The sequence below is a fragment of the Canis lupus genome, chromosome 10, assembly GCF_011100685.1.
Source record: "Canis lupus familiaris isolate Mischka breed German Shepherd chromosome 10, alternate assembly UU_Cfam_GSD_1.0, whole genome shotgun sequence".
NCBI classification, from domain to species: domain Eukaryota; kingdom Metazoa; phylum Chordata; class Mammalia; order Carnivora; family Canidae; genus Canis; species Canis lupus.
The window spans coordinates 44,175,667-44,189,167 of record NC_049231.1 but is presented as its reverse complement, the minus strand read 5'-3'; the positions used below and the strand labels follow the sequence as shown (position 1 = coordinate 44,189,167).

The 13,501-nt window shown below is 41.4% G+C and overlaps 1 long non-coding RNA gene across 2 annotated transcripts; it reads right to left on the bottom strand.

The window, feature by feature from the left end:
• Positions 1 to 3,603: 3,603 nt before the first annotated feature.
• Positions 3,604 to 5,988, bottom strand: LOC111097711. 2 transcript variants are annotated; one of them, XR_005365780.1, is made up of 4 exons: positions 5,731 to 5,858; positions 5,532 to 5,624; positions 4,757 to 4,947; positions 3,604 to 4,100 (listed from the first exon to the last, which is right to left on the bottom strand). It is a non-coding gene; the product is annotated as an uncharacterized LOC111097711 (long non-coding RNA). The 2 variants fall into 2 exon arrangements; XR_005365781.1 differs by lacking the exons at positions 5,532 to 5,624; positions 5,731 to 5,858 and adding an exon at positions 5,963 to 5,988.
• Between the last annotated feature and the right edge of the window lie 7,513 nt (positions 5,989 to 13,501).

Here is a 13,501-nt window from a genome sequence, read left to right as displayed (position 1 = left end):
TATACATTTATAACTCATAGTTTATATTTATATTCTCTTGTATTTTTATATTCTTCAATTTTTAGTGGCATAAAAATACATAGTTTCCTAACTTCCTTATTTTTAAACTTAATATTATTTTTGTTGAAAACTTATAACTTCTCTCCGCCCCTTAATTTCTGATTTCCAAGTCAACATTGTCAATTTTTTGTAACAATTTATGCTGGCATTTACCTTCATGATTCTAATAGCATGTATATGTTGCTAATACTTGCTTTTTCAATTTTAGATATTGTCTACTGATTTCTTACTATGAAATATATGTATCTGGCTGCCTTAAGTGAGAATTTATGTGCAAACAGACATACACACAAACATACATTTTCCACTTCATATATTTTCTATTTAGGTATGTCATAAAAGTTGGTTATGTCAGTGCTTATTGTTTACATTATCATGACTATTTAAATTAGCATTCAAGGTGACTCATATATTTATATAACCATAATTTTTTTTTGTAATCATATTATCTATCATTTCATTTTTTTTCTTGGAGTCAGTAATCAAAAACTTCCCAAGGGAAAAAAATAAAAACCCAAGACCTACTGGTTTACTGATGAATTCTATGAAACAATTAAAGAAGAATTAATACCAATCCTCCTCAAACTCAAACTCTTCAAAGAATTGAAGAGAAGGGAACACTTCCAAACTCATTTTATGAAGCTACCATTACCTGATACCAAAGTCAGACGAGGACAGTATAAGAAAAGAAAACTACAGGTCAGTATCCCTGATGAATATAGATCTAAGTGAGTAGATCTTAATTGTTTCACCACACACACACACACACACACACACACAAAATGGAAACTATGTAAGGTGATGGAAGTGTAAATTAAGTTGATTGTAATAATGATTTCACAAAGCATATATATACATCAAATCATCTATTGTATACTTTAAATATATACAATGTTACTTGCTGATAAACCTCAGTAAAGCTGGAAAAAAATGGTCTCTGTTTTCTATTTGTTCTACTTTCTGGGAGTTCCCTCAATTTTATATTCTAAATCTTTTTTTTTTTTTAAGATTTATTTATTTATTCATGAGAGACACAGACAGAGAGAGGTAGAGACATAGGCAGAGGGAGAAGCAGGCTCCTCACAGGGAGCCCGATGTGGTACTTGACCCCGGATTCCAGGATCACGACCTGAGCTGAAGGCTGGTGCCCAACCGCTGAGCCACCCAGGGATCCCTATCTTCTAAATCTTAACTAACTTTAAAACTTCATACTATCAGGGCACCGCGGTGGGCTGAAAAAAACTTCATACTATCGTAGTGTACATTTCTTTTTGTTACATTTCTTTTTGTTTTTTTAAAAGATTTTCCTTATTCATGAGAGACAGAGAGAGAGAGACAGAGGGAGAAGCAGGCTCCATGCAGGGAGCCTGATGTGGGACTCGATTCCAGGACTCCAGCATCATGCTCTGGGCCAAAGGTAGGCACTAAACCGCTGAGCCACCCAGGGATCCACCATATTTTACACTTCTAAGAGCTCCTTTTTGTACTACTAGGTTTCCTCATTTGCTTAACAATACCATTTTTGTTCTTATTAAAGAGATCTTATCTCTCTATAAATATTAATGAAAGTAACTACTTCAAAATTTTTCTTCTTTCCTTGATTATCTTCTTATGTCCTTTTATATCATCTCTTTTTTTGTGTCATTTTTCGGTTTGGTTATCTTTCACATTAGACACTATGTTAGTTTGCTCAGGCTGCCATAACAAAATACCACAGACTGGGTGGCTCTCAACAGAAATTTATTTTCTCACAGTTCTGAAAGCTAGAAGCCCAAGATTCGGGTGTCAAAAGAGTTAGATTCTGGTAAGGCCTCTCTCTTTGGCTTGCAGATGGCCACCTTCTTACTATATCCTCACACAACCTCCTTCCTGTGTATATGAATTCTTGGTGTTTCTTCCTCTTCTTATAAGGATGCCAATTCTATTGGATCAGGGCCCCACCTCTCTGGCTTCATTTGACCTTAATTACTCCTATCTTCAAATAAAATCACATTGGGGGGTGGGGATTTAACATATGAATTTGAGGGGAGACAAAATTTAGCCCATTACAGACACCTTCTTCAAATTTGCTAACCATGATTATCTGCTCATGTTTAAGCATGAGACCTTAGAAGAACTGTGTATCTTAGAAGGGTCTGTTGAATGATGAGTTTTCTTACCAGATAATCAGAGGGTCAGCTACCTGCTTGACTGGGGACCCAGAAATATCAGTGACTATTGGTCTTTTAGGAGGGATGATTTATTTTGTCTATAGGGAGATCCTCGGTCCAGTTAAGGGAGATTAGGCCTGACTGAAAATCTCTGTACTACAGAGACTACAAGAGTAGTCTTAAAAAAAATAAATAAATAAAAAGAAAAAAAAGAAAAAAAAAAGTCTTGTAAGGCAAGATCGGGGTGGGCAGGAACCTGGGACTCTCAACCTCTAATGCATACACTTTCATTTAATCCCGTTTTCATCAAGATATCCCTCCTTCTACTTGCTTTGCATCCTTGAATCCAGAGCTTCTCAGATCAGCATTTCCAGGAGCAAACTTCTTCTCTTATGCTGTGGTGGGGAAATAGATGTCACAGGCTTGGAGGCCAACTAAAGGGTTTAACTGCTTTTTTATAGATTCATTCCAAGTTTGTTCTGGGTGCTGAGTACTTGCAGCAGTCAGCAACCTGGGCGAATTTCCGGTGCTTGTGGCACTTACTTCCCAGTGGGTAAAAGTAATCAATAAATGAAGCAAAAGCTCTGTCAGTAAGACACAGGAAGTGGGGAGTGCTATGGAGGAAAGTAAAACAGGAAAGAAGGGCAGACTGGGGAAGGGTGGGTGTAATTTAGAAGTGTGGTAAGGAAAGCCCACTTTGACAAGAAGTCTTGAGCAGAGACCAGAAGCAGTGAGGAAAGAAGCCAAGAAGGGAGAAGGGAATTCCAGGTTCAGAGGACAGCAAGGTCAAAGGCTCTGAGGGGGGAATATGCTTTAGTATTTAAGGACAGTGAAGCTGGAGCAGAGTGACAAAGGAGGGACCAGCTGGAGATGAAGTCAGGGGTGTGGCAGAAAGCCAGTTAGGTCAGGCCCTGGAGCTACATACGAGTGTGATGGAGCCACTAAAAGGTTTTGACTGGAAGAGTAAGGTGTGATCTGACTTACTTTTAAGGGTAATTCCTGTGGCCTCTGTTGGGCTGGTGGGATCAACTGGGATCAAAATGGCCATGGACCCTCCACCTTGTTGCCCCCACCTCAGAACTTTCCCATCACCAGCAGACCACCTGAGGACACGTCATGGGGGGGGGTGGAGACTGGACCTATGCAGGAAACCTGAACCGTACTTACCCAGACCCCATAAAAGGGCATGGGCAGTTATTGCCCCAGGCCGATGCCACCAGTAATATGCCTAATACCTATCACCCGGGACAGACACAACCCCTTCCCCCTCCCCCCTTAAAAAGCCCGCTTGCCCCTCTCCCCCCCACTGTGCGCCACTTCCCCACCCCCACCCCCCAACGCTCTCTCCCTCCCCTGCGGGGCCACGGAACCTCACCTGGAACCTTACCTGGAACCTCACCCGCCCAGAGCGCGTCCCATTAAAAGCCTGTTTCCACCAACTTTTGCCTGGCCTCTCTATTCCATTTCACTACCGATCAGATTAAACCTGACACCTCCATGTGAGGAAGGTTAGAGCAAAAGCAGAGCAGGTTTTAGCAGGGGGTGGAGGGCGGGGGTCGGGGGTGCAAATCAGGAATTCTGTTTTAGTCCTGTTAGGTCCAAGATGTCCATCAGATACACGAATGGGGATGTTAAAAGGGCAGTTAGATTCAACTGTAGAGTCTGGGAAAATGTCAGGATTGAGGGATCTACATTTTGGAGTTGTTGGTTTATGGATGATGTTTAATTCCATGCAGCTGGATACAATCAGGGAATGAGTATGTAGAGAGATGTTTGGTGACTGAGATTTAGAACACAGGTATTAGGATGTTGTCAGGGCGATAGGGATCCATTAAAGGAAACTGAAAACAATGAGCTGTCAGTGCGGTAGAAGGAAAAGAGAAGAGTGTTCTGAAAGACAAAACAAAAACAAAAACAAAAACAGAGTAAGGTTGTATTTCAAGGATGAAAGAAAGATCGACTGAGTCACATACTGCTGATAATTCAAGTAAAATGACCAAAAATGAACACTGGACTTGGCATATGGAGGTCACTAGTGACTTGGAAAAATCCTGTGGAGAGTTGTGGACAAAGTCTTGGCTGACACAATAGAAAAAGAGGGGAGGAAGAAGATGGATTCAGGCGAGGGATGATGGCAGCCCGATCTAGGCTGGTTGTGGTGGATGTGGTGAGAGGGCCAGACTCTGAAGATGGTTTTAAGATTGAGCCAAGGGCAGCCTGGGCGGCTGAGGGGTTTAGCACCACCTTTGGCCCAGGGCCTGATCCTGGAGACCTGGGATCAAGTCCCACGTCAGGCTCCCTACATGGAGCCGGCTTCTCCCTCTGCCTATGTCTCTGCCTCTCTCTCTGTGTGTCCCTCATGAATAAATAAATAAAATATTAAAAAAAAAAAAGATCGAGCCAATAGGATTTGTTGATGAATTGCCTACGGGGAATAGGGTGTGAAAGGTGAAAGATGATGTAGGTTTTCAGCCTGAACACCAGAAGAACGGGGAAGAAGGAGAGAATCAGACTTTCAACCAATCTTCCTGTTTCCACTCTCTCACCTTCGGCCCTATTTTCCCGTGAACACCTGAGATTTCTCAGATTGCTTTTCCTGCTGCCTCACCAATAGCTCTCCACGTTCAGCTTCTCCTGGGTGGCCAGATGAATTGCTATGCATCCTTCCGATTTCCAGCTTCCAAATTTGTTGCTGTCTCTCCTTTCCCATTCTCCTCTTCCTTGTGTGTTTGAGTCCCTTTTATAAAAACAAAAAACCAAGCAAAACCCCTGTATAGTCATTTTTGTGAGATTTGAAAAGGGGCAGAGAAAATATTGTGTGCTTAACCCCAAATTTAACAGAAAGTCTCCTTGTTTATTTTTATTATTTTTTTTAAGATTTTATCTATTTGAAATAATGTCATCTGGGTACACAGGCTGTTTGGGAGAGAGAGAACAAGCGGGCAGGCAGAGGGAGAGGGCGAAGCAGGCTCCCTGCTGAGCAGGGAGCCCAACTCTACTTGGGTTCCATCTCAGGACCCTGGGACCACAACCTGAGCAGAAGACAGATGCTTAACCAACTGAACTACCCAGGCACCTTGTTTGTTTTTTTAAATTAACAAATGGTTATTTCTCTAGTTTGGTCAGGTCAGTTGGTCCTTATGTTAGATGTTTCAGAGCCTGTGTTTTCTGACTGAGATAGATTAATTATCTGAGTGATAGATTTTCTTTCTGCCTTCTCCCCGTCCCCCAATTCTTCTCTTGCATGAAGCAATGTATGTTATTCAAAGTTGCCTGGGAACACCACCACCGGGCACCAGCCTGGAAAAAAGCATGCCATACCATTTAAGAATATCAGCGCCAAGTGAACTTATAGGCTGAGGTCAGGAAGCTTATTCTCGCAGATTCTGGCAGTAGATTCCCAGAGCAAAGCAGCTACAGGTGGAGAGAAATACTTAGGTGTGTGTCCTTGGAATGGATTTCTTTCCAGCTTGAGCTGACTTAAATTGGTGTTAGTAACTTGCAGCTAAGGGGCACCTACTAAGATTAAAGATCTGTGCTTTGGGACCTTTGGGTGACTCAGTGGTTGAGCATCTGCCTTTGCCTCAGGTCATGATCCCGGGGTCCTGGGATTGAGTCCCACATCAGGTTCCCTGCCTCTCCCTCTGCCTATGTCTCTGCCTCTCTCTCTGTATCTCTCATGAATAAATTAATAAGATCTGAAAAAAAAAAAAATCTGTGTTTCGCCAGTCTGGAAGGTTGATCAAACTTACCATGGAGAGTTAGAACAGTCCACCTCTGTCTACTGACATCACAAAGAACGAGCCCAGAATTTAGAACAACACAGCTCTCAAATCAACTTTCCCAGTGGTGAGTCAATTCCCACGACCTCAGGCCAATTGTAGGGCTTTAGCAACACTTGATCCTAGGGGCTGATTCCACCAAATGGAGAAAGCTGCCTAAGGACATAGGCCTAACTTATCAGTGCCTTCCTTTCCCCTTTCACTGGTACAATAAGCAAACCCAAAGAACACTCTAAATTGCCCTGAATCTTGGGCTTGATGGGAGAGGATTAGAAATGAGGGGTTGAGGGGATCCCTGGGCGGCTCAGCGGTTTAGCGCCGCCTTCAGCCCAGGGTGTGATCCTGGAGACCCGGGATCCAGTCCTGCATCGGGCTCCCTGCATGGAGTCTGCTTCTCCCTCTGCCTGTGTCTCTGCCTCTCTCTCTCTCTCTCTCTCTCTCTCTGTCTCTCATGAATAAATAAATAAAATCTTAAAAAAAAAAAAAAAAGAAATGCACTTTGAACTAGATGAGAGACATGAGGATCACATTTCTGGACTAAAAGTAAGTATACTCCCCTGAATTTAATACCCTAAATGATGCTGTATGTCTTGTTTTGTGATTGTCTTAGACAAGGTCTTTCAAAGGATCTGTCTATAACTAGAATCCAACACATTAGGAAAGCCCACGGGGGAAATATGCCCAAAGTTATACGCCAAATCAGTGGGAGAACTGAAAATAAACCCGGGGACTTTTACTACTCACTCTATCATTAACGACTCCAGGGACCCGCAGAGACCTTGAAGGATGGAGTCTGTTTCTGGATTTTATTGGAAGATTTCCCTTTTGTGGGTGTTCCAAATACAAATACTGAAGGGAAAGAAAGATTAATACACATGCTCTGAGAATGATGACTTATACTGATGGTATTCAAACACAAACAGCACTTTAAATAGAGATGCAGTTCTGTTGCAGAAACAGCATTGGTTTCTGGATCTGACTCTGCCACTAATGAGCTGCTTCATTTGGGACTAGTAGTTTAACTTCTCTGAACCTCAAAGTCCTGGTTTGTCAAATGAAAGGGTTGCAGCAAACAACGTCTCCCCTATTTCTAAAATACTAAGAAACCTTAATTTTAAAGGCTTAGAAACTGGATAAAATAAATTGGAATGATGGTTGTAGTATGCAGTACTGACGTATTCAAAATAATACAATGTGTTTAATACAATTTTAAAAAGCTGCAAAAGTCACAGAAATATATTCAATTAAAGACAGAACAATGGAGAGGCCTTTTGCTTCTGGTCTGTTGTTTTTTCTTTTCTTTCCTTTCTTTCTTTCTTTCCTTTTTTTTTTTTTTTTTTTTTAGATATGAGGAAACCAGAATAAAAATAAGGGAATTATAAAAGACAAGCAGAATTAATCATTATATGAGTTTAATCAGGGAGAGATTAAAACAATCAAGAGGCTCAATACTGCAAACAGCATTCATAATCATAGGCTTTTAAACCACATACACAAGACATCAAATATTTTCACATGGGGGGAAGAGGGGTTCAGAGAACAAAAGGCATAAAGGAAGACTAGGTTTTGAACACACCATTTTATTACTGACAGAGGGAGAGAGTGGCAAATTGCCAAAATGAAGAGCCTTATATCCAGGAACCATGGTTGATATTCAGGAGATTGAGTGAAAGGGTGGTGATGGTAGAAATGATTATTAGTAGGCAGAGTGCGTTTCAGCTAAGCAAAGCACCAAGCTCAGATATTATTGTCTCAAAGGTGTTCAGCAAATAGGCAGAGATACAGAATGATACTAAAAAAAAAAAAAAAACAAAAAACCAGAGGGGCACCTGGGAGGCTCAGTGGTTGAGCTTCTGCCTTTGGCTCAGGACATGATCCCGGGGTTCCGGGATCGAGCCCCACATCAGGCTCCTTGCGGGGAGCCTGCTTCTCCCTCTGCCTGTGTCTCTGCCTCTCTCTCTCTTATGAATAAATAAAATCCTAAAAACCAACAATAAAAAAACCCAAGAAAGCTGTGGGAAAGTCACTGGGATTTTTAAAAGCACAATTTGGCCTTGTTTTTAGGCACAAGCTAGTCACACTTAACCAAATGGAGGGCATTTCTGCAAGTTGCTACTGTAATTATGAAGGAAAGCTGATGTCCAGGCTGTTCAGCACACAGTTTTAGTAAGGATTATTTGTAAATTCCTGCATGGGAAATGCTGAGTCAGAAGTTAGGAAGTTGCCCCCCTTAAGAACCAGGAAAAGGGAGGAAGGTGGCCTATCAGTGGCCCTGGGATGAGGATACTACTGCTCAGAAAGCCCAGAAAGCAAGAGGGAATTTGGGAAGGACAGCAGGAAAGGAGAGAATGGTGAGGACAGTGGCTTGGGAAGTGAGCAGGGTCTGTGCAGTTTGGCTCCCCGTCCTTAGCAAAATTCTTAGCCTGGCATCCAAGACCCTGTGGTATCTGGTCCTGCTTCCTCACGGGGTGTCTATCTGCTGTGGGCCTCCCACTCTGCAGCCAAATTTAGCTCCTCTCCTTGACTTGGCCTCTGGGTCCTCATGCTTCCCTTGGCCTGAAATGCTCTCTGTTTGGCCAGCTCCTGCTGCCCAATCCCACCTCAGTCATGGCTCAACACTTCAGAGTGACCTTCCTTGAACAGCCTCTGTACAGTTGCCATCACCGTCTTTTTGGTTCATTTTCCACCACCACCCCACCTCTACTGTCTGTTTCCTGTCTTCTTGCCTGCCCACATGATCTCCATTGGGAGAGGGAGTCTTACTGCAACGTGGGTCTGTCTGAGAAGACTCTATTGAACAAAAAGGGAAATTGGCTTATGCTAATCAGGCAACCCAAGGGAGGGGGTTGTTGCAGAGCTTTCTAGGTTTCAGAAGGCTTATTTATCTTCTTAGGTAAGAGTGCAGGGCCTGAGGGCTCAGCTCATGGGAATGGTATCAATGTTGGAGCTCCATGACTTCCATATACGGTCATCGTAAGAATCCCTAGTAGTTGGTCTTGGAAAATTCTGAATTATTTGTAATTTTTACAATATTCCCTAATTAATGAACTTTTTGTTCTTGTTGTCACAGAATTGTGATTTCCTGTTGTCTTTTGTGAACTAAGGTCTTTAATACATACACAGCATCAATCTCAAAAGTTTTGTTCTGTTGTTGAACACAGTGGACAGAATTACAAGGAAATATCAAATCTTCAAGGTCCCAATTAAGCATCTGAGAGACATAAGGGGAGCATCAGTAAATCCTCAAGACAGAACAGTCCAGGTGTATGGTTGCTTTTCTCATGAGAAGGGAATATTGACTGCCTGGAGCTAATGGGTTGCTGAAGAATGTAAGTCCATCATAGTGAAGTAGGTGGCCTCAAGTAGTATTGAGGACAAAACAGAATTTGGGTGGAGGACCAGTGAAAAAAGAGGAATCGTGATCTCATCTATAGTCCTATAGTCTTGCATAAATCAATATCTATGCCCGTGAGGCTTTTTACCAGGCAAACCTAGAGTATTATGAGGGCTGACGTGAAGAATAATGAACCTCTGCTTCATAAAGTCTTTCGTGGTGGGCCTCAATCCTTCCTTAGGTTCGAGCTTTAAAGGATGCGTAGGGTTTAGAAAAGTCAATTTCTATTTTGATGGGTTTACTTATAGAATTATTTGGGACAACTGTTGTTCCAGAGCGAATCAGAGACTTCAAATCATTTCTAAAACTGAGACCAAGTTAAATTTTCAGGGACAGGCAAAGTGCCATCTAGTCACACTATTAAGGACTTATGCATGAGAGAGTCTTCAGGTGTTTGTAGAAAAAGTTCATTTGAGGAACATTTGAGTTGTCAGCTCAATTTACATAAAAGATCTCTCCCAATAAAATTTAACAGCATGGTGTTACAGAGAAGAAATGCAAATGCTTGTTGACTGAGAGAGCCAAGGGGTTACAGGTTGGGTCATGGGAAGAGTCTGAGCACTGTTTGAAATTCTTGAATTAGGAATTGTTCTGAGGAAGATGGGTAGAGATGATGGTAAAGCTGATAACTGACAGGGTAGTATGAGTATCTAGCAGAAAGGTTTGCCTTTGTCTTTCTATTATAATCCTCCTTATTGAATTAAAAGAATCATTGGAAATTGGGCACCACACTATCCCTCAGAGTCCCTTCATTATTCCTCTGTGGATAACAAGGAGGCTGCATAATTCTGTTTCATTTTAGTTCAGATGGGGCAGTTATTTTTTCAGTGCCTAAGTACCACCTTCCCCACCTTTTTTTCTTCCCCCCCCCTTTTTTTTTTTACTGTATTGGCAAGTGTCTTTGTCAAAGGGAAAGTTTTTATTGTCTCTTGAGGGAGAGGAGGAGAGATTTAATTGCTTTAATTATAACATGATGTGCTTTGTTTATTCATTTGTTTTCCTTTGGGGTATCTAAAGCTTCTTCAAAATGTTTAGCCAAAGTTCATAGAATGGGGTATTTGCAAACCAACATTTTATGTATCATATCTGTAGTTGCTGCCTCTGAAACACTAACAAAGGAAGGTACAAAAGGCATTAGAAATCAGAACATCAGGAGCTAAACCAGAATATTGTCTAAATGTGATTAGTCTGTTGACAAAGCCTCGTTGGATTCATTCCCTTGTTTTTTGCAAGATTGAATCAAGATCCAGGTTTTTGTTGTTGTCCGCTTGTTTGTTTGTTCCTAAGAAAGTCTTGTGTTACAGTTTCCAAAAAGTTCTCACTCATTTCCTGTACTTTAAGGTGTCCTGATTGAATGAAATGCATATCATTATTTTGTATTAACTTTTTCCTGAGAAAAGGGTACATTCACATGCACTTGTAAGAAATAATTCAGAGAGATCCGGTGTATCCTTTACCCAGTTTCTCCCAATTGAAACACCACTACAGTTTCACAAAGATTTGACATTGATGCAATCCGCCAATTTTGTTCAGACAGCTGTATTTGTACTGATTTGTGTGGGTATGTGTATGTAGTTCTGTATGATTCTACACTATGTGTAGGTTTGTGCATTTACCACCCCAGTCAAGATATAGGACATCTTTGCAATGACCCCTCCTGCTACCCCTTGAAAACCACATCCACCTCCCTCCCATTCCTTTCCCGGAGTTCCTAACCCCTAGCAGTCAGTAGTAATCCATTATCCATTTCTAAAATTGTGTCATTTCAAAATGTTACATAAATGTTATATAAATATCATACAACTTTTTTATTCTTTTTTTTTTTACTCAGTATAATTGTCTGCAGATTCATTCAATTTTAGTGTGTATCACTAGTTCATTCATTTTTCTTGCTGAATAGCATTCCATTTTCCATTTTCACTTCATTTCCATTCCATTCCATTTTCACCCATTTGCCCATTGAAAGACAGGCTGTTTCCAGGTTTTGGCTATTATGTATAAAGCTGATATGAGCATTTATGTATAGGTTTTTGCATAAACAAGCTTTCATTTATCTGAAATAAATGCTCAAGAGAGCAATTGTTGTGTTGAGTCATATGGTAGTTGCATGTTTAGTTTCATAAGGAACTGCCAAACTGTTTTCCAGAGTGGCCATTCCAGCGACATTCCCACGAACAATACATGAGTGATCCAGTTTCTCTATATTTTTGCCCACACGTGTCATTATTTAGGTGCTCCTGTGTTGGGTGCTGTTCCGATAGGTGTGTAGTGGTATATCACTGTGATTTTATTTTATTTTATTAATTTTTTTAAAGATTTTATTTATTTATTCATAAGGACACAGCTAGAGAGAGAGGCAGAGACATAGGCAGAGGGAGAAGCAGGTTCCATGCAGAGAGCCCGACGTGGGACTCGATCCCGGGTCTCCAGGATCACGCCCTGGGCTGCAGGCGGCGCTAAACCGCTGCGCCACCGGGGCTGCCCTATCACTGTGATTTTAATCTGCAAATCCTTGATGGCTAATGTTGAAACTTTTTTTTTAAATTTCACTTCAGTGAAATGTCTGTCTTTAGCCCATTTTTAAAAATTTTAACTTTATTTTATTGTCTATTTTATTCACAAGTTTTGAGGACTTTATATATTCTAGGTACCAGTCCATTGTCAGATGTATAGTTTGCAAATATTTGCTCCCAGCTTGTAGCTTATATATTTTTTTAAGATTTTATTTATTTATTTGAGAGCGGGAGAGAGAAAGAGAGAGAGAGCATAAGCAGGAGAGAGAGAGAGAGAGGAAGAAGTAGGTTCCCCACTGAGCAGGGAGCTGAACACAGGGCTTGATCCCAGGACCCTGAGATCATGACCTGACCTGAAGGCAGGCGTTTAACCAACTGAGCCGCCCAGGCACCCCTGTAGCTTATCTTTTTATCTTAACAGCATCCTTACAGAGCAAAGGTTTTTAATTTCGATAATATCCAATTTGTCCTCTTAAAACTTATATTTTTTTCTTCAATGTTTGATTATGAAAGATTTCTAGTTTTTCATTTTACATATAAGTCATAACCCACTTTGTGTTAATTTTTGTATAAAGAGTGAAGTTTAGGTTCAATTTTTGGTTGTGCCTGTGGGTTTGTTTGGTTTTTTTTTTAGATTTTATTTATTTTAGAGAGAGAAAGAGAGTGAGAGAGTGCATGTGAGTGGGAAAGAGTGGCAGAGGGAGAGAGAGAATCTCAAGTAGATTGCCTAATGAGCTCAGAGCCCCATGGGCTGGATGCAGGGCTCCACCGGGGGCTTGATCTCACAACCCTGGGATCACGGCCTGAGCCAAAATCAAGAGTCAGGTGCTTAACTTAACTGAGCTGCCCAGGTGCCCCTGCCTGTGGATACCTAATTGTTACAACACTGTTTGCCATAAAAACTATCCTTCTGGGATGCCTGGGTGGCTCAGTTGGTTAGGCATCAGATTCTTGATCTCAGTCTGTGCCTTTTTTTTTTTTTTTTAAGATTTTTAAAATCTTGAGAGACAGAGAGAGAGAGAGAGAGAGAGGCAGAGGGAGAAGCAGGCTCCATGCAGGAAGCCCAACGTGGGACTCAATCCTGGGTCTCCAGGACCACTCCCTGGGCTGAACGTGGCGCTAAACCGCTGAGCCACCAGGGCTGCCCAGCCTGTGCCTTTTGAACTCAACGTTGTGAGTTGAAATCCCACCTTGGGCTCCATGGTGGGCATGGAGCTATATATATATATATGACTATTCTTCCTTTACTGAATTGCTTTTGTACTTTTGTCAAAAATCAGTTGAATATATTTGTATGGATCTATTTCAGGGTTCTCGATTTTGTTCCATTAATCTATATAATAACTCTTCTTTGTTAGTACCACACTGTGTACTATAACTACATAGTAAACCTTAATATTAGATAGAGTTAATATCTAACTCTAGATATTAGAGTTAGATATTCCTTTCTGTTAAGATTGTTTTAGGGATGCCCGGGTGGCTTAGCAGTTGAGTGTCTGCCTTTGGCTCAGGGTGTGATCCCAGTCCCGGGATTGAGTCCTGCATCGGGCTCCCTGCAAGGAGCCTGCTTCTCTCTCTGCCTCTCACTCTGTGTCTCTCAGG